Source organism: Oncorhynchus mykiss, chromosome 28 (genome assembly GCF_057628025.1).
Source record: "Oncorhynchus mykiss isolate SJ-2025 chromosome 28, ASM5762802v1, whole genome shotgun sequence".
NCBI classification, from domain to species: domain Eukaryota; kingdom Metazoa; phylum Chordata; class Actinopteri; order Salmoniformes; family Salmonidae; genus Oncorhynchus; species Oncorhynchus mykiss.
The window spans coordinates 1,256,241-1,277,889 of record NC_143049.1 but is presented as its reverse complement, the minus strand read 5'-3'; the positions used below and the strand labels follow the sequence as shown (position 1 = coordinate 1,277,889).

The 21,649-nt window shown below is 43.1% G+C and overlaps 1 long non-coding RNA gene across 1 annotated transcript in view; it reads right to left on the bottom strand.

Moving 5' to 3' along the window:
- Nucleotides 1-21,649, bottom strand: part of LOC149970650 (uncharacterized) — an 809,841-nt gene that overhangs the window by 107,940 nt on the left and 680,252 nt on the right. The window lies entirely within an intron of this gene.

Sequence of the window (21,649 nt, the reverse complement as noted above, 5' to 3'; positions counted from 1 at the left end):
TTTGGATCATGGTCTTGTTGGAAGACAAATCTCCGTCCCAGTCTCAGGTCTTTTGCAGACTCCATCAGGTTTTCTTCCAGAATGGTCCTGTAAAGGTCGCAAAGTTCAAGGGGACCGAATACTTTGGCAAGGCACTGTATATACATACACACATTTACAAAATAACATGGGTAACTATTTACACACTTTCAATATTTGGAAGACCCTCAGTCCCTTTATCAAATCAATTTGTATAGCCCCAGCCTAAAACCCCAAACAGCAAGCAATGCAGGTGTAGAAGCACGGTGGCTAGGAAAAACTCCCTAGAAAGGCAGGTGCCAGATGCCATAGCAGTCTCTTTCTGATGTAAAGCAGAGGGTCACTGAGCATGTGGTGCATGTGATGGGAGACTTCATCTTGCAAACACAGCAACGCCTCCATGCTGTGCCCTTAGATACATCCATGCCTGCACAAATATATTTGGGCAGATGAACACTTGTGGCAGGAGCAGAAGGGACAGGGCTTGGTGCAGTGGCGCTGTAGCCAGCAAGCTCCTTAATGCTCCCTCTAATGTAGACTGATTGGAGGAAGCATGCTGGCTGTGTTGAGATGTATCGGTTTGCATTCTACATCATACCATTTTATTTATTTATTTATTTATTTACACAGGCTATGGTCGTTCTCAAACAAACAAACAGACCCTCACAATGACTAGCTAACGTGTACTTTATATATTGCAAATAAAATGTAAAATCACACATAATATTTTATATTAATTTCAAACAACGGCATTAGCATGAGAGCAACTTACCAGTCCAAAACAATTTTCTCCATTCAAAAAATATCACTCAGTTTCAGAGTCTTCAAAAAGTAGATCTCACTTTCCTCTAAAATTGTTTTTAAATTTGTATATCTAGTCTTAGAATTAGCTTTCCTTGACTTATTCGCCATGATGTTGGATAAATAAACAGCTGAAGATGCAAGTCACCGAAATACTGCTGTGCGTAATAAGCGTTGCTCCTTCACGGCTGAATTGGCAATGACGAAAGAACGGTCCTTACACCAGCATTCAATGGAAAGGTTTGTCTTAAAAAGAACCAGGGGATATTGTCGTTTACCTCTGCTCATTGGCTATCTACCCAGCTAGATTTCAAGACGATCAATGGTCATTGGGTTAAAATACAGTCAATCAAGCAAGACAGTGGTCATATAATTGGTGCACAATGGGCTCGTCACTTGTCTTCCAATCGGTTTTTCCGGGTCAATACGTCCCGCAAAATGACCCATCAAGTTTGGTTGTGTTACAAACAAACAGTTGATTGCAAGGAAACCAAACATGACTGGATAAAGTCAGGGAAAGTCCGTCTTTTACATTGGATGTTATGTCGAAAATTGAATGACAGGAAATTCAACGAGTTAAGCGTTCTCAAAATGTTTCATGTTAGGCTATAAAAATGGATTTAACCGAACAAAAGACCATTCATTGTGTAACAGTGAGCCTTGGGATTGCAACCAGAGCAAGATCTTCAAAGGTAAATTATTTATTTCAATGCAATCTGTGATTTTGTTACGCAAGTGCTGGCTGAATAAGTAGTTTGATATGGAGGCTCAGATAATCGCAGCGTATTCTTTGACAATAAATCACTTTTTAAATCTGACAACGCAGTTGGATTAGCAAGATTCTAGACTTTCGCAACATGTGAGACACTTGTATTTTCATGAATGTTTAATATGAATATTTATGTAGCGATCACCGTATGTTTTCAAATTTAATCCCGCTAACGGGTTCGATGCGCAGAGAGGTTAACGTGCAGAAAACCCAGTCTTTCACAAGCCAGAATTGGGGCTAGCAACAAGTAGATGGGTGATAAGGGAATTTACATTTTTAAAGTAATGACTAAAGAATTCCACCCTGAAACATATAAGACTGTATTCCAATAATACAGTGGGGCAAAACAGTATTTAGTGAGCCACCAATTGTGCAAGTTCTCCCACTTAAAAATATGAAAGAGAACTATAATTTTCATCATAGGTTCACTTCAACTATGACAGACAAAATGAGAAAAAAATCCATGAAATCACATTGTAGGATTTTTAATGAATTTATTTGCAAATTATAGTGGAAAGTAAGTATTTGGTCACCTAGAAAAAAGCAAGATTTCTGGCTCTCACAGACCTTCTTTAAGAGGCTCCTCTGTCCTCCACTCGTTACCTGTATTAATGGCGCATGTTTGAACTTGTTATCAGTATAAAAGACAACCTCAGTCACACTCCAAACTCCACTATGGCCAAGACCAAAGAGCTGTCAAAGGACACCAGAAACAAAATTGTAGACCTGCACCAGGCTGGGAAGACTGAATCTGCAATAGGTAAGCAGCTTGGTTTGAAGAAATCAACTGTTATTAGGAAATGGAAGACATACAAGACCACTGATAATCTCCCTCGATCTGGGGCTTTACGCAAGATCTCACCCCGTGGGGTCAAAATTATCACAAGAACGGTGAGCAAAAATCCCAGAACCACACGGGGGGACCTAGTGAATGACCTGCAGAGAGCTGGGACCAAAGTAACAAAGCCTACCATCAGTAACATACTACGCCGCCAGGGACTCAAATCATGCAGTGCCAGACGTGTCCCCCTGCTTAAGCCAGTACATGTCCAGGCCCGTCTGAAGTTTGCTAGAGAGCATTTGGATGATCCAGAAGAAGATTGGGAGGATGTCATATGGTCAGATGAAACCAAAATATGATGTTTTGGTAAAAACTCAGCTCGTCGTGTTTGGAGGACAAAGAATGCTGAGTTGCATCCAAAGAACACCATACCTACTGTGAAGCATCATGCTTTAGGGCTGTTTTTCTGCAAAGGGACCAGGACGACTGATCCGTGTAAAGGAAAGAATGGGGCCATGTATCGTGAGATTTTGAGTGAAAACCTCCTTCCATCAGCAAGGGCATTGAAGATGAAACGTGGCTGGGTCTTTCAGCATGACAATGATCCCAAACACACCGCCCGGGCAACGAAGGAGTAGCTTCGTAAGAAGCATTTCAAGGTCCTGGAGTGGCCTAGCCAGTCTCCAGATCTCAACCCCATAGAAAATCTTTGGAGAGAGTTGAAAGTCCATGTTGCCCAGCAACAGCCCCAAAACATCACTGCTCTAGAGGAGATCTGCATGGAGGAATGGGCCAAAATACCAGCAACAGTGTGTGAAAACGTTTGACCTCCGTCATTTCCAACAAAGGGTATATAACAAAGTATTGAGAACCTTTTTTATTGACCAAATACTTATTTTCTACCATAATTTGCAAATAAATTCATAAAAAATCCTACAATGTGATTTTCTTGATTTTTTCTGTCATAGTTGAAGTGTACCTATGATGAAAATTACAGGCCTCTCATATTTTTAAGTGGGAGAACTTGCACAATTGGTGGCTGACTAAATACTTTTTTTGCCCCACTGTACATGTGTGGGACAAGTTATGAGAGAGAAATGCGGAGAAAACAGAGGCTGGTAGACTACAAATGATAACTCTGAAAAAGCCGACAACAGGAGGGCCCTTCCAATGCCTCCTATAATCTAGAGACGAGAGGAGAGAACGGTGAGAAACTGCCAAGGCTGGTAGAAAAGTGATAAACCTGTGTGTGTGTGCGCGTGTGTGCGTGCGTGTGCGTGCGTAGAGGGGGTTATAAAGACTGTTCAAATTTTGGTTGACTTTAGAACGTTCTCGTGAATAAAGAACCAACCTTTTGCAGAAGCTGAGTATTTTCTAGGGGGATTTTGTCAAAGCTATAGTGATTGTTATCATCATTGGGATTGGGTGTACATGCACATTTCCAGATATCAACAGTAATACAATCAAGGTACGGCATAGGACAGGGAGAGTGCTGCAGTGCTGATTTATGACATTTAAATGTGCGTCAGATGGCAACAAGATCATATTGTATAGCAATTTCATCAGGTAACATGAATACAAAGCCGGCGAGAGGTGGTTAGACTAGGATGGGAGGCCAAAAGTCTGTAACCAATAGAGAGTCAGAGTCCCGAGTGTGGGAACAAACAGTCTGACCCACGGTTGGGTAAAGAAAGTTTGTAGTCAACAAAGTATGTAGGAGTCATGAGGCAAATAGCAAAATGCACAAGAAAAAAATTGTAAGTTCTGAGTCACACGCCCCAATAGTGCGTGAGTTCTGGAGGAAATCTAAAGCTCGGGAGAGAGGGGTGAGTGTGGTGGGGGTACCTGTACCAGACAGGGGGAGACAGGCCAGGGTAGACGGCGAGCAGATCGCCAGGTGGAATCCAAGGAGCAGTGCAGCAAGCAATGGGAGAAGCTTATACATCTGGAGGCAGATCTCTTGCCAGTGAATGCCAGTGAATGGTCTTTGAACAGCAGGAGGGGGCTTCAGAGTTGGGGCGGCAGGGTAGCCTTGTGGTTAGAGCATTGGACTAGTAACCGAAAGGTTGCAAAATCTGGGTACAAAAAGGGTACAAAATCTGTCATTCTGCCCCTGAACAGGCAGTTAACCCACTGTTCCTAGGCCGTCATTGAAAATAAGAATTTGTTCTTAACTGACTTGCCTAGTTAAAGGTAAAAAAATCAAAATAAAAGAGGATGCATCAAAGACTCCTGCCGCTTGTTGGGCCCAAAGGCCTCGACACCTTTTACTTCACACCTTAGTGCTAATTGAATTTGTATCTGGTCTGTCCTTGCAAGCCTGGGAGCCTTAACTCAACATTCAGCACTCATTTTTCTTCTTGGCTTTCAAAATAGCATCAGAACAAACACTACTCACTCAGTTCCAGGTTGGATGGTGTCCTCAGGTTTCTGCTGTTTGTTTTCTAGAGCACCCTCTGTATAGCTTGGAAAAAGAAAACCTTGGAAGCTGTAATCTCCCTGATTAATTTTGGTCAAAATTAGGTTGTAGGTTTGGAGTTACCTGCCGAAAAATTCAAGTTAATCTAACTCCAAATCTATCTTTTTGTAAAAAACATGGTGAAAAATGTGAGCTCTCTCTGAGGGGGGTGGGTCTAAAAGAGATATACAACATTTTATCCAGTTAGTGTACCTGCGAGAATCTAGACGTCTTCCTATCAATCACTCACTATATGAAAGTAGTATAAAGTTATACAGGCTTGAAGGATCTCTCTCTCCCTCTCACTCTCCCTGTAACAGTTTTCTTCCGCTGAAGGAGAGGAGGACCAAAATGCAGCGTGGTTAGTGTTCAACATCTTTAATATAGACGAATAACGAGAACACTACAAAATACAAAACAATAAATGTGAAACCGAAACAATCCTCTGGTGCAGTGACACAAAGACAAAAGACAATCACCCACAAAATACCCAAAGAACATGGCTGCCTAAATATGGTTCCCAATCAGATACAACGACAGACAGCTGTCTCTAATTGAGAACCAATCTAGGCAACCATAGACATACAAAACGACCTAGAAAGGAGACAGCCCCATAAACATACATACAAAAACCCTAGACCAGACCAAAAACACAAATCCCCCATGTCACACCCTGACCTAAACAAAATAATAAAGAAAACAAAGAACTAAGGCCACGGCGTGACAGTACCCCCCCCCCCCCTCCTCAAAGGTGCGGACTCCCGACCGCACACCTAAATCCATAGGGGAGGGTCTGGGTGGGCGTCTGTCCACGGTGGAGGCTCTGGTGCGGGACGTGAACCCCACAATAGTCTCTGTCCGCTTTAGTCTCTTCCTAGGAACGGCGACCCTCGCCGCCGACCTAGGATTGGCAACCCTACTAAAGGGCCCCACTCCACTAAACAAACTCCTACAGACTGAGGGGCGGCTCCGGACTCAGGGGCGGCTCAGGCTGGTTGGCGGCTCCGGGCAGGCGGGAGACTCTGGCGGCTCCGGGCAGGCGGGAGACTCTGGCGGCTCCGGGCAGGCGGAAGACGTACTGTAGGCCTGGTACGTGGTGCCGGCACTGGTGGTACTGGGCCGAGGACACGCACCTCAGGGCGAGTGCGAGGAGGAGAAACAGGTAGTACTGGGCTCTGGACACGCACAGGAAGCCTGGTGTGGGGGGCTGCCACCGGAGGGCTGGTGCGTGTAGGTGGCACTGGAGCACCGAGCCTGCCCAACCTTACCTGGCTCAATGCCCACTCTAGCCCGGGCGATACGAGGAGCTGGAATGTACCGCACCGGGCTATGCACCCGCACTGGAGACACCGTGCGCTCCACAGCATAACACGGCGCCTGCCCGGTCCCTCTCGCTCTCCGGTAAGCACAGGAAGTTGGCGCAGGTCTCCTACCTGGCTTCGCCATACTCCCTGTGTGCCCCCCCTAAACATTTTTGGGGCTGACTCTCGGGCTTCCAGCCCTGCTTCCGTGCTGCCACTTCAAACCGCCGCCTCTCCGCTTGGCTGCCTCCAGCTCTGCCTTGGGGCGGCGATATTCCCTCGGCTGCGTCCATGGTCCATCTCCATCCAGTATCTCCTCCCAAGTCCAATAGTCCTGATTGCACTGCTCCTCCTGCCGCTGCTTGGTCCTGTTTTGGTGGATGATTCTGTAAAGGTTTTCTTCTGCTGAGGGAGAGGAGGACCAAAATGCAGCGTGGTTAGTGTTCAACATTTTTAATATAGACGAATAACGAGAACACTACAAAATAAAAAACCGAAACAGTCCTATCTGGTACAAAGACAGAAGACAATAACCCACAAAATACCCAAAGAACATGGCTGCCTAAATATGGTTCCCAATCAGAGACAACGACAGACAGCTGCCTCTAATTGAGAACCAACCTAGGCAACCATAGACATACAAAACTACCTAGAAAGGAAACAGTCCTATAAACATACAAACCCCTAGACCAGACAAAACACATAAATGCCCCATGTCACACCCTGACCTAACCAAAATAATAGTTATCTTTGTTTTCTTTATTATTTTGGTTAGGTCAGGGTGTGACACTCCCTCTCTCCAATTAGCTTTGTTGGCATGACATATTGATAGTGCCAAACACAATGTTACAATAGAACAAGAGTTATTAATAATGATTAACAATAGGAAATTGTTATGGAAATCAACAGAATGTTTCAATACCCGCGAGCACTATCTTGCCTGCATTTAGCGGATCTACGGTGTAATCATTAGCCCAACAGTTGCAAACAAGAGTTTCTGTTGGACAAATTCAGGTATGTTTATCCCCGTTTTGTTCCGTTTGCTTCCGTTTAAGACTTTTTTCAACTGAATCGGCGGAATGAATACACCCCTGATAACAGTTCACTTTCATAACAGCCAGATCGTTGTATAATTCCTTCCTGCATCTCCTCCTCTCACCTTTCCTTTCGCGTTCAACACATCAGCTGTCTGTGACCAGGCGAAAAAACCTTTCCAAGCCAAACCTTCATATCTTCTACACACAGCCTACATCGTTGTCAACATATGCTTATATGTTGACAACTAATGATTACACCCTAGATCCGCTAAATGCAGGCAAGATAGTGCAATTCAAGGAAACAGCATAGCTACAACAACTAACACATTATTAAACCTGCTACAGTCATGCAGTACAGTTAGCAAGCAGTTTAGCAGTTACACCGGCAGACCCCGGTGGCAATACATTAATAAAACCAAAAGCCTACCTTGGACTTGGAAAGGATACAGCAAGACACGGAGGCCAGAAGATGATATCCCGGAGAGGGTCTCATGGGGGAGACCTATTCTTTTCTTTTGGTTTGTTATTCAAATAAACACCCTTGAAAGCGAGCTAATCCTACTCTGTCTGTGTCTGATCTGTGTAAACGTTTTGACCAAACCCCCTGGTCTGCCACAATACAGTGTTGTAACGATGCGCAAATAGTGAAAGTACAACAGGGAAAATAAATAAACATAAATATGTGTTGTATTTACAATGGTGTTTGTTATTCACTAGTTGCCCATTTCTTGGGCAACAGGTCACAAATATTGCTGCTGTGATGGCACACTGTGGTATTTCACCCAGTTGATATAGGAGTTGGGTTTGTTTTTGAATTCTTTGTGGATCTGTGTAATCTGAGGGAAATATGTGTCTCTAATATGGTCATACATTTGGCAGGAGGTTTGGAAGTGCAGGTCAGTTTCCACCTCATTTTGTGGGCAGTGTGCACTCTTGCTCTCTGTTGGTACTCCTTCATTTTTGAAAAAATGTATTTGTTCAAAACTGTTTAACTTTTGTCTTTCTCTCTCTTTTTAGTCACCTACCACATTTCATGCACTGCAGTGTTAGCTAGTTGTAGCTTATGCTTTCAGTACTAAATTCATTCTCTGATAATTTGATTGGGTGTACAACGTGTAAGTTCATACAGAAAGAGCTCTGATAGGTTAGAGGTCGTCCTCCGGAAGTTGTCATAATTATTGTTTATGTCTATGGAAGGGCGTCAGAACCTAGATTTTGAATTTCAAGTCAATGTATCCAGAGGAGGACGGAAGCTAGCTGTCCTCCGGCTACACCATTGTGCTACCCTACAGAGTGCAGTTGAGGCTACTGTAGAATTTCATTGCAAAACAGTGCATTTTAATCAATTATTTGGTGATAAAACTATACAAAATATATCTAAAAATGATAACTTTTTTAACGTTTCACTATTTTTATTTTTATGAAATTCACTAAGGATGGTCCTCCTATCCTCCTCTGAGGAGCCTCCACTGGTTTGTATGCATGCAGAGGATAAGGAGTGATTTAATCTAGAATCAAAGATTGGATTTTTTAAAAAGCAGGCAGAAAGTGAAAATGACTGACCTTCATGGTGCACTCTTGAGGAACAAAGCCCAGAGAGAGATCAAGGCAGCAAGATCAACATTATATCACACCGATATCCAGAAAAACAAGAAGGAGAACCCAGCTACTTGGTTCCATCAAATTAAATCTCTGACCAGCAGTAAAAGTACAATCTTCATCAAAGTTGACTGGCTTGACCCAGACAATGCTACACTCTTTGAAAAAAAGGTGCTAAGTAGAACCATACAGGGTTCTTTGTTTTTTCCCCATGAAGGAACCATTTCTGGTGCTGGATAGAACCCTTTGCAGAAGGTTCTTCAAAGAACTCCCTGTAATACGGTTTTACCTAGAATTCTCTATGAAGGGTTCTGCATAAAACCCTTTATGAAAGGTTTTTATCAAGAACCATTTTATTATCTTAAGGTTCTTCCTAGAACTGCCTACAGTATGAACCCTTAGATCTTAGGAGGGTTCTTCCTAGAATGCTCTATGAACTCTTCCACCAGCCTTATTAGGCTTTAAAATTGTATTTTTATGACAACACATTACATATATTATAAGGCCTTTCTTTACGGGCCTTGTTATATATACCCTAACACATTGGTGTTAAGAATCTCCTGGTTTACAGGCCACATCAGGCCTGCAAGTCACAATATGCTGGCTGGCAAAGTTATGTGTAACTCCTATTGGAATCTAATCTATTGGAGTTAGGGTATCCAACAAGTGGAATTGTTACTCACCGCAACCTGCATTCAGAATGACTGTCGGGGTAGGGAAGATTGAATACTGAGACTGCCTCAGTCATCTAAACTGGAACAACCATCTAAGTAACGGGTGCAATGAGTCCAACAGATTGTATTAGTTTAGATAACTCTATGTTATTTATTTTTGTGTAGCATCAAATATATTAACCAATCAATGTAAATGCAAAAACACAGATATCACAGTTAAACAATCCATTCTGAAAATCTGAGCATGCTGAGACATATTACTATTATATTTGGTTCCAAAGAAACCTTGGTTTCCAAATATTTTTTTCCAAAAACAATTATTAGGATGTTAAAAGTTCTAGGTAGTGTCATGCCTTGACCATAGAGAGCTCTCGGGGTTCTCTTTGGTGTTTTAGGTCAGGGCATGACTAGGAGGGGTTTCTAGTCATTGTGTTTCTATGTTGGTGTGCTTGTATGGTTCCCAATTGGAGGCAGCTGATGATCGTTGCCTCTAATTGGGGATCATACTTAGGTTGTCATTTTTCCCACTTGTGATATTGGGATATTGTTTTGTTTAGTGCCTATGTGCGCTACGTACTGCACGTTCGTTAATGCTTTGAAGTTTCACTGTAATAAATATGTGTAACTCTACACACGCTGCGCCTTGGTCCACTCATTCTTACGACGAAAGTGACAAAATATCCCACCACTACAGGACCAAGCAGCGTGCCCGGGAGCTAAAGGAGAGTTGGACATGGGAGGAAATACTGGGTGGATGCGAGACCCTTCCTTGGCGGGAGTCGCCAAGGAGTATAGGAGGACAGCGACGACGCCGGGGTCCGCGGCCACAAACCGCCTAAGAGCAACCCCAAGATGTTTTGGCTGGGGGGCACAAGGGGTGGTCGGTCGAAGAGAGAGCCAGAGACCGTCTGGGAGTCGATGGAGCAGTGTGAGGAGGGATATCGGAGAGAGATGTTGGTTAGGTGTATTCTGCAGCACATTCGCCCTGAAGAGCGTGACATCAGTCCGGTGAAACCTGAGCCGGCTCCAGGCCTCCAGTGCGCCTCCCCAGTCCGGTACATCCTGTGCCGGCTCCCCGCACTCGCCCTGAAGAGTGTGTCACCAGCCCTGAGTCTCCAGCGACGGTCTACAGCCCGGAACCTCCAGTAACGGTCCACGGCCCGGAGCTTCCAAATCAAATCAAATCAAATGTTATTTGTCACATACACATGGTTAGCAGATGTTAATGCGAGTGTAGCGAAATGCTTGTGCTTCTAGTTCCGACAATGCAGTAATAACCAACAAGTAATCTAGCTAACAATTCCAAAACTACTACCTTATAGACACAAGTGTAAGGGGATAAAGAATATGTACATAAAGATATATGAATGAGTGATGGTACAGAGCGGCATAGGCAATATACAGTAGATGGTATTGAGTGCAGTATATACATATGAGATGAGTATGTAAACAAAGTGGCATAGTTAAAGTGGCTAGTGATACATGTATTACATAAAGATGCAGTAGATGATATAGAGTACAGTATACACATATGAGATTAATAATGTAGGGTATGTAAACATTATATTAGGTAGCATTGTTTAAAGTGGCTAGTGACATATTTTACATTATTCCCATCAATTCCCATTATTAAAGTGGCTGGAGTTGAGTCAGTGTGTTGGCAGCAGCCACTCAATGTTAGTGGTGGCTGTTTAACAGTCTGATGGCCTTGAGATAGAAGCTGTTTTTCAGTCTCTCGGTCCCAGCTTTGATGCACCTGTACTGACCTCAGCGGGGTGAACAGGCAGTGGCTCCAGCAACGGTTCACAGTCCAGAGCCTCCAGTGACGGTCCACGGTCCGGAGCTTCCTGCACCGGTGCCATGGCTGGAGCCTTCCTCTGCGCCGGTGCCCAGTCCAGGCACGGCGTCCAGTCCCACTCCATAGCCGGAGCCTTCCTCTGCACCGTTGCCCAGTCCAGGCACGGCGTCCAGTCCCGCTCCATGGCCGGAGCCTTCCTCTGTGCCAGTGCCCAGTCCATGCACGGCGTCCAGTCTCGCTCCATGCCCGGAGCGTTCCTCTGCGCCGGTGCCCAGTCCAGGCACTGCATCCAGGCACTGGGTCCACCTTAGGGGGGGGGGCGTGCGGCGTACTGTCACGCCCTGACCATAGAGAGCCCTCAAGGTTCTCTATGGTATTTTAGGTCAGGGTGTAACTAGGGGGGGGTTCTAGTTATTGTGTTTCTATGTTGGTGTGTTTGTATGGTTCCCAATTGGAGGTAGCTGATGATCGTTGCCTCTAATTGGGGATCATACTTAGGCTGTAATTTTTCCCACCTGCGATGTGGGATTTTGTTTAGTGCCTATGTGCACTGCGTACTGCATGTTCGTTAATTCTTTGTTGTTTTGAAGTTTCACTGTAATAAATATGTTGAACTCCACTCATTCTTACAACGAACGTGACAGGTAGACCCTTTGCCTTACAAACAACCCTTGTCTTCCAAAAAGGGTTCTCCTGATCAGAAAGTGTATTGATAGAACCCTATCCCTCCGCGAAGAACCCTTTTGGAACCCTTTTCTCTAAGAGTGTATACATGAAATGTGTGAACTTGCAATTCCACATGTGAATGTAAAAATGTAAGTATTCATCCCCTTTGTTATGGCAAGCCTAAATAAGTTCAAAATGTGAACACTTGCTTAACAAGTCACATGGACTCACTCTGTGTGCAATAATAGTGTTTGACATTTTTTTTGAATGACTACCTCATCTTTGTACCCCAAACACACAATTACCTTTAAGGTTCCTCAGTTCAGCAATGATTTTCAAACAGATTCAACCACAAACAACAGGGAGGTTTTCCAGTGCCTTGCAAAGAAGGGTACCTACTGATAGGTAAAAAAAGTAGGCATTAAATATCCCTTTGAGCATGGTGAAGATATTCATTACACTTTAGATGGTGAATCAATACACCCAGTCACTAAAAATATATAGGCTTCCTTCCTAAACCGCTCAGGGATTTTACCAGGAAGCCAATGTTGACTTTAAAACAATTACCGAGTTTAATGGATGTATTAGGAGAAACCTGGGGAGTGATCAACAACATTGAAGTAACTCCAAATACTAGCCTAATTGACTTTGATAAAAGAAAGAAGCCTGTGCAGAATACAACATATTCCAAAACATGCAACAAGGCACTAAAGTACTACTGCAAACAATGTGGCAAAGCAATAACATTTTGTCCTGAATACAAAATGTTATGTCTGGAGCAAATCCAATGCAACACATTACTTAGTACCACTCTCCATATTTTCAAGCATAGTGGTGGCTACATGTTGGATGGATATGCATGTAATCATTAAGGACTGGGGAGTTTTCAGGATAAAAAAGTAACAGAATGGAGCTGATCACAGGCAAAGTCCTAGAGGAAAATCTGGTTCAGTCTGCTTTCCACCAGACATTGGGAGATGAATTCACCTTTCACCAGGACATTAACCTAAAACATGAGGCCAAATCTACACTGGATTTGCTTACCAAGAAGACAGTAAATGTTCCTGAGTGGCCGAGTTACAGTTTTGAATTACATCTGCTTGAAAATCTATGGCAAGACCTGAAAATGGTTGTCTATCAATGATCAACAGGCAATTTGACAGGGCCTGACGAATTTTGAAAGAATACTGGGCAAATGTTGCACAATCCAAGTGTGTAAAGCTGTTAGAGACTTACCCAGAAAGACTCACAGCTATAACCTCTGCCAAAGGTGTTTCTAACATGTCATGACTCAGTGGGTTGAATACTTATATAATCAAGTTTGAGTTTTCATAATTCTTTTTACAAATGTTAGAATTGCTCTTCCAGTATTTTGTGTAAATTGTAAAAAAAAAAGTTAAAATTAAATACATTTAAATCCTACTTTGTAACACAAGACAATTGTGAAAAAGTCAAGGGGTGTGAATACTTTCTGAAGGAAATGTACAGTGCCTTGCGAAAGTATTCGGCCCCCTTGAACTTCGCGACCTTTTGCCACATTTCAGACGTCAAACATAAAGATATAAAACTGTATTTTTTTGTGAAGAATCAACAACAAGTGGGACACAATCATGAAGTGGAACGACATTTATTGGATATTTAAAACTTTTATAACAAATCAAAAACTGAAAAATTGGGCGTGCAAAATTATTCAGCCCCCTTAAGTTAATACTTTGTAGCGCCACCTTTTGCTGCGATTACAGCTGTAAGTCGCTTGGGTTATGTCTCTATCAGTTTTGCACATCGAGAGACTGATATTTCTTCCCATTCCTCCTTGCAAAACAGCTCGAGCTCAGTGAGGTTGGATGGAGAGCATTTGTGAACAGCAGTTTTCAGTTCTTTCCACAGATTCTCGATTGGATTCAGGTCTGGACTTTGACTTGGCCATTCTAACACCTGGATATGTTTATTTTTGAACCATTCCATTGTAGATTTTGCTTTATGTTTTGGATCATGGTCTTGTTGGAAGACAAATCTGCGTCCCAGTCTCAGGTCTTTTGCAGACTCCATCAGGTTTTCTTCCAGAATGGTCCTGTATTTGGCTCCATCCATCTTCCCATCAATTTTAACCATCTTCCCTGTCCCTGCTGAAGAAAAGCAGGCCCAAACCATGATGCTGCCACCACCATGTTTGACAGTGAGGATGGTGTGTTCAGCTGTGTTGCTTTTACGCCAAACATAATGTTTTGGATTGTTGCCAAAAAGTTCAATTTTGGTTTCATCTGACCAGAGCACCTTCTTCCACATGTTTGGTGTGTCTCCCAGGTGGCTTGTGGCAAACTTTAAACTACACTTTTTATGGATATCTTTAAGAAATGGCTTTCTTCTTGCCACTCTTCCATAAAGGCCAGATTTGTGCAATATACGACTGATTGTTGTCCTATGGACAGAGTCTCCCACCTCAGCTGTAGATCTCTGCAGTTTATCCAGAGTGATCATGGGCCTCTTGGCTGCATCTCTGATCAGTCTTCTCTTTGTATGAGCTGAAAGTTTAGAGGGACGGACAGGTCTTGGTAGATTTGCAGTGGTCTGATACTCCTTCCATTTCAATATTATCGCTTGCACAGTGCTCCTTGGGATGTTTAAAGCTTGGGAAATCTTTTTGTATCCAAATCCGGCTTTAAACTTCTTCACAACAGTATCTCGGACCTGCCTGGTGTGTTCCTTGTTCTTCATGATGCTCTCTGCGCTTTTAACGGACCTCTGAGACTATCACAGTGCAGGTGCATTTATACGGAGACTTGATTACACACAGGTGGATTGTATTTATCATCATTAGTCATTTAGGTCAACATTGGATCATTCAGAGATCCTCACTGAACTTCTGGAGAGAGTTTGCTGCACTGAAAGTAAAGGGGCTGAATAATTTTGCACGTCCAATTTTTCAGTTTTTGATTTGTTAAAAAAGTTTGAAATATCCAATAAATGTTGTTCCACTTCATGATTGTGTCCCACTTGTTGTTGATTCTTCACAAAAAAATACAGTTTTATATCTTTATGTTTGAAGCCTGAAATGTGGCAAAAGGTCGCAAAGTTCAAGGGGGCCGAATACTTTCGCAAGGCACTGTATATGATGTAATCAAGCAACACTTATGAAGTGGAAAACAACATTCTTTGTATTGCAAACAAAAATAATGGTATTGAAAGCAAAACAAACTCAAAAGCAATCTCACACAAATTATCAAGGAAGGTACAACCCCAAATCCGTAAACATGGCCACCCTCATCCTGACCAACTTGCCCTCTGAATACAACTCTGCTGTTTTCAACCAGGATCTCAGCAATCACTGCCTGCGTTCGTTATGGGTCCGCGGTCAAACGATCACCCCTCATCACTGTCAAATGATCCCTAAAACACTTCTGCAAGCAGGCCTTTCTAATCAACCTGGCCCGGGTATCCTGGAAGGATATTGACCTCATCCTGTCAGTAGAGGATGCCTGGTTGTTCTTTAAAAGTTATTTCCTCACCATCTTAAATAAACATACCCCTTTCAAAAATGTAGAACTAAGAACAGATATAGCCCTTGGTTCACTCCAGACTTGACTGCCCTTGACCAGCACAAAAACACCCTGTGGCGTACTGCACTAGCTTCGAATAGTCACCGCGATATGCAACTTTTCAGAGAAGTTAGGAACCAATACACACAGTCAGTTAGGAAAGCAAAGGATAGCTTTTTCAAACAGAAATGTGCATCCTGCAGCACTAATTCCAAAGAGTTTTGGGACACCGCAAAGTCCATGGAGAATAAGAGTACCTCCTCCCAGCTGCCCACTGCACTGAGACTAGGAAACACTGTCACCACTGATAAATCCACGATAATCGAGAATTTCAAGAAGCATTTCTATACGGCTGGCCATGCTTTCCACCTGGCTACCCCAACCCCGGCCAACAGCTCTGCACCCCTCGCAGTAACTGGCCCAAGCCTCACCCCCCCGCTTCACCCAAATCCAGACAGCTGATGTTCTGAAAGAGCTGCAAAATCTGGAACCCTAGAAATCAGCTGAGCTAGACAATCTGGACCCTCTCTTCCTAAAGTTATCCATTGCCATTGTTGCCACCCCTATTACTAGTCTGTTCAACCTCTTTCGTATTGTCTGCGGTCATCCCCCTCTTCAAAGGGGGAGACACTCTAGACCCAAACCGTTAGAGACCCATATCCATCCTGCCCTGCCTTTGTCTAAAGCCAAGTGAACAAACAGATCACCGACCATTTCGAAGCCCACCGCTATGCTTCTCCGCTATGCTTTCTGGTTTCCGAGCTGGTCACGGATGCACCTCAACCACGCTCAAGGTCCTAAACGATATCATAACCGCCATCAATAAAAGACAATACTGTGCAGCCATCTTCATTGACCTGGCCAAGGCCTTCGACTCTGTCAATCACAGTATTCTTATCGGCAGACTCAACAGCCTTGGTTTCTCTAATGATTGCCTCGGCTGGTTCACTAACTACTTATCAGATAGAGTTCAGTGTGTCAAATCAGAGGGCCTGTTGTACGGACCTCTTGCAGTCTCTATGGGGGTGCCACAGGGTTCAATTCTCGGGCCGACTCTTTTCTCTCTATATATCAATGATTCTTTGATTCACCTTTACGCAGACGACACAATTCTGTATACATCTGGCCCTTCTTTGGATACTGTGTTAAGAAACCTCCAAACGAGCTTCAATGCCATACAACACTCCTTCCGTGGCCACCAACTGCTTGCCCAACTAGCATCACTACTCTGGACGGTTCTGACTTAGAACATGTGGACAACTATAAATACCTAGGTGTCTGGCTAGACTGTAAACTCTCCTTCCAGACTCACATTAAGTATCTCCAATTCAAAGTTAAATCTAGAATCGGCTTCTTATTTCGCAGCAAAGCCTCCTTCACTCATGCTGCCTAACATACCCTCGTAAAACTGACTATCCTACCGATCCTTCAGCGATGTCATTTACAAAATAGCCTCCAACACTCTACTCAGAAAATTGGATGCAGTCTATCACAGTGCCATCCGTTTTGTCACCAAAGCCCCATATACTACCCACCACTGCGACCTGTATGCTCTCGTTGGCTGGTCCTTGCTACATATTCATTGCCAAACCCACTGGCTCTAGGTCATCTATGTCTTTTCTAGGTAAAGCTCCACTTTATCTCAGCTCACTTGTCACCATAGCAAAACTCACCCGAGGTACGCGCTACAGCAGGTATATTTTACTGGTCATCCCCAAAACCAACACCTCATTTGGCCGCCTTTCCTTCCAGTTCTCTGCTGCCAATGACTGGAACGAATTGGAAAAATCACTGAAGTTGGAGACTTATATCTCCCTCACTAACTTTAAGCATCAGCATTCAGAGCAGCTTACTAATCGCTGTAGCTGTACACAGCCCATCTGTAAATAGCCCATCCAACCAAATACCTACCTCATCCCCATATTTGCTTTTGTTTTTCTGCTCTTTTGCACACCAGTATTTCAACTGGCACATCCTCATCTGCACATATATCACTCCAGTGTAAATTGCTAAATTGTAATTACTTCGCCACTATTGGCCTATTTATTGCCTCACCTTACTTCATTTGCACACACTGTATACAGATTTTTCTTTTGTGCCATTGACTGTACGTTTGTTATCCCATAAGTGACTCCGCGGTGTTGTTTTTGTCACACTGATTTGCTTTATCTTGGCCAGGTCGCAGTTGTAAATGAGAACTTGTTCTCAACTGGCCTACCTGGTTAAACAAAGGGTAAATATATATATATATATACACTTTTAAATTGATAGCAAAACAAAATATTGATAGGAAATTAAATTAATTGTAAATGCATGAAAAGAAATGTGATAACACAATAAAAAGAAACACCTCCCTCTTTTCTGCAATTTTCACTATCTTTGGTTATGTTACCATGGCCTTAGCCTCATTTACGAACCAGATTCCATTGCAGAAATCAGAGGGGTTGGAATATATTGATGTATTGATAAAAGTCACCTTGTCAGAGGGAGATTTACATGGTTATCAAAACATCATGCCAGGGTAAGCCTACACGAAACACAGCCCTTAATTTAAGTGTTTCTAAAATCCCCTACAGGGAAAATGAATGGTGGAAGCACCATTGGAACCATTTCCCTGTTTGACCACTAGGTTTTATGAGTATTCTGGCACCTCCACTGTGGGGCTCTATGTGCAACAACTTCCTGGATAGAAAGCAAGGTGTCACATAAGACACAGTACCCCTTCTACAAGGATTCTTGAAATGGAACATCCAATCAAAATCTTGTCGCTGGGAGGCAGTGGACCATTCAAACTGTTTTTGCAATACAAATTCTGACAAAAGACAAAGACGTGATTTTGGAGGTATGTCAACGCGAGACTACCCTGGCCTCTGCTTTCGCTGCTTTTTCTCCAGTTGCCAGTTTTGGCACATTCATTCCAGCAACATAGCTTCCTCAATCCACTGCTGTTTTGCCTCTGAAGCTAAGCATGGTTGGGCCTAGTCTGTCCCTGAACGAGAGACCAGATGTAGCTGGAAGTAAAAATGTCACATTTCCACCAATGCTGCCGGCCGACCTAGTGGAAACAGTTAAACCAGCAGAAACTATGACTATGACCTTCGACTGAGGTATGAAAATTACATAAAACACACTTTCTTTCCATTGAATTATACGTTATTTTAACTGGGGCTGTTTACTTTATAGCCTTCATTGGGTCACCTCTGTTTCAGCTCGTTGTTGATCATACTTGAATGACTGGTAATTTGAGTAAATTGCTGGCAGACATATTCGTTTTTCTTGTGGAAACTTGGAGAGCAAGGTGAGCCAGACAGTGGCCTTGTTATGTGAATATTTATATAGTCTGTTGATGTCAGTCTGAAAGACAGACGACAGTATTTATTTATTTGAGAACTTTAATCATCTGAATAAAACAAAATATTAATTCTACATCCTCAGGTTGATCACACATTTAAAAAAAAATCTTATCAATGCCTCCTTGCGAACCACATTGAATAGACAATAGTAAGGCATTTATTTATCTGTGATGTACCACACACATCCAACAGTCCCTTCAAAGTTGTATTCAGAAACAGCCCTCTGTTTCAACAGTTCCCCCTCTGTTTCAGACTGATAGTGTTATTGGAGCAGCTCTGGGTTTGTTACTGTAGCTTTGACAAACTACCGTTGCTCAATGGCAATTGCTTAAGACACCCTATTCCACATTCCTAGGAAATTAATGTGTGCCCTTGTTCCAAATATAGTTACTTGGTGACCACCATGGGTTGCCATAAGGCTGCCATGGCTCTGTGCTCTCTGTGGGCTTCTTTAATGGGTACTTTGATCCCACTCAGGTCTGGAGCTTGTGTTTACGCTGCCCCTAGAGAGGAGAGAGAATAGCTGTATTCTCTCTCAGACCACTGAAGACCATTACCTGGCATGTAGTGATCAAGGTATACCAACCGGAAAGTTATAGGCCTTAATATCCACAGTGGTCAGATCTAGAAGGACCTGGTGTTCTCACTCTGAGACCACTGGACACTGCTGCTAGGCTTTGGCATCCAGCGGTCAGAACTAGTGGGACCTGCTTTATTATTTATGATGCCCCTTTGAAGAGGACAGTAACTTTCAAACCACTGTGTAGACCACTAGAGCTGTGGCTGTAGTAGCCATGGTCAAGGGACCTCATCCTAATCTTCATCCACTCACTGGAGACCTCTAGGCTGCAGCCATTTTCTCTCAGAACACTTTGTTAGACCACTTTTAGTGGTACCCTAACGTCTCTGAAAATACATGATCGATTGATGCTTACTGATCATAAATAGCATGCAGTTACTTGCTGTATAACTCTGATCGAGCTACATGTGGAATAATGGGAAATTTGTAGCTCTGACTATTCTCTTTAAGAGGTGATGATATTAAAACCAAATAGTTATAACATTTAACAATCCCTTGAACATTGCACATAGTTGTCAATGTTTTTAGTGGAGCTGGGAGTTTCCTTGCCAAATTGAACGCTATTGTGATTTCTTTTATTCTTTTTTATTACATTTTTCCCCCTTTTCTCCCCAATTTCGTGGTATCCAATTGTTAGTAGTTACTATCTTGTCTCATCACTACAACTCCCATACGGGCTTGGGAGAGACGAAGGTCGAAAGCCATGCGTCCTCCGAAACACAACCCAACCAAGCCACACTGCTTCTTAACACAGTGCGCATCCAACCCGGAAGCCAGCCGCACCAATATGTCGGAGGAAACACCGTCCACCTGGCGACCTGGTTAGCGTGCACTGCGCACGGCCCGCCACAGGAGTCTCTGGTGGCACAGCTAGTACTGCAGTGCCCTAGACCACTGCGCCACCCGGGAGGCCCTTGACGTCTTTTTTAATGACCTATAGGAATTACACATCATCTTGCAAGCCAGCATAATGTTACTTGCAGGCCTGATGAGTTCCAGCCCATTGTATAACACTCTCATAAAAAAATATTTAGGTTTGTTCCTAAATGGGTACAAACACTTGTCACTGTAGTGGTAACCTGTAAGGTCATTATTTATACTTTTAGTTATATGTGCACAATTGATCGCCACATCGGGCGTACAAGTAGGAATAGAAAGAGGAGTGGGAGGCCCAGGTGCACAACTGAGCAAGAGGACAAGTACATTAGAGTGTCTAGTTTGAGAAACAGACGCCTCACCAGTCCTCAACTGGCAGCTTCATTAAATAGTACCCGCAAAACACCAGTCTCAACGTCAACAGCGAAGAGGCGACTCCGGGATGCTAGCCCTGAGTTTAAATAGCTGGATCAGCAAGACTGGCAGTTATCTTTTGTCTGTTCATGTCTGTGGTCTTATGTGCCTGTGTCAGACAGCACTGTTTATCTATGACTCATACCTGACAACCCTGTCCATAGAACCCTCAATGACTCACTGCACGGAAGCCTGCCAGTCACCTGCACTTGATGGTCTAATGACAATAAAGCCCGACCTCCACCTACCGAGTCCCCTAACAACCAGAAGCGTCAAGACCAGTATGTAAGTATGTAAGGCGCTTCTTCTATGCCAGCTACTTTAGGTTAACAAAGTCCTGTCAGGTGTCCCCACCAGTTCAGAACTATATATTTCTTGAGTGAACTTTGGAGACGGCGGCCCTGTGTAAGTTATTCGTCCAAGATTTGTTCAATGCATGCACTGAAACAATCAGAAAACCAAACAAAATGAAGATACTGAGAACAATTTATATGTTGGCATCTTAAAAGATGGCAATTCTTATTTATTTTTTTTAACAATGAATTATTGTGACTCAAAAAATGCTGGTTTAAAAATAACTCAATTTGGGTAATTTCTACAACCCAGTTCTGGGTCAATATTGGACAAACAGAGCATTGTGTTAATTCAACCCAGAGCCTTGAGTTGATCGCTTGACCCAACTGCTGGGTAAATTAGACAAAACTGCTGGGTTCAAAACAACCTAGTGTGTTGGGTTGTGATATAAATCCAGCACTTTGGTTTGGGGGATTGACCCAGCAGCTGGGTCATTTTTGATGTAGTCTTTGGGTTATTTTCAGTGTCATTGTAATTTTTCTTTCATATTTTTGCCTTCTCTACCATCCCACCCCCTCCCTACACACACAAATCAAGATACAATGTTGAATTTCAAATAATACATTTATATTGCCTGCATTTCAGAACATGCATCACGTCAGAGAATGTACAAGAATATATAATTTTTTTAAAT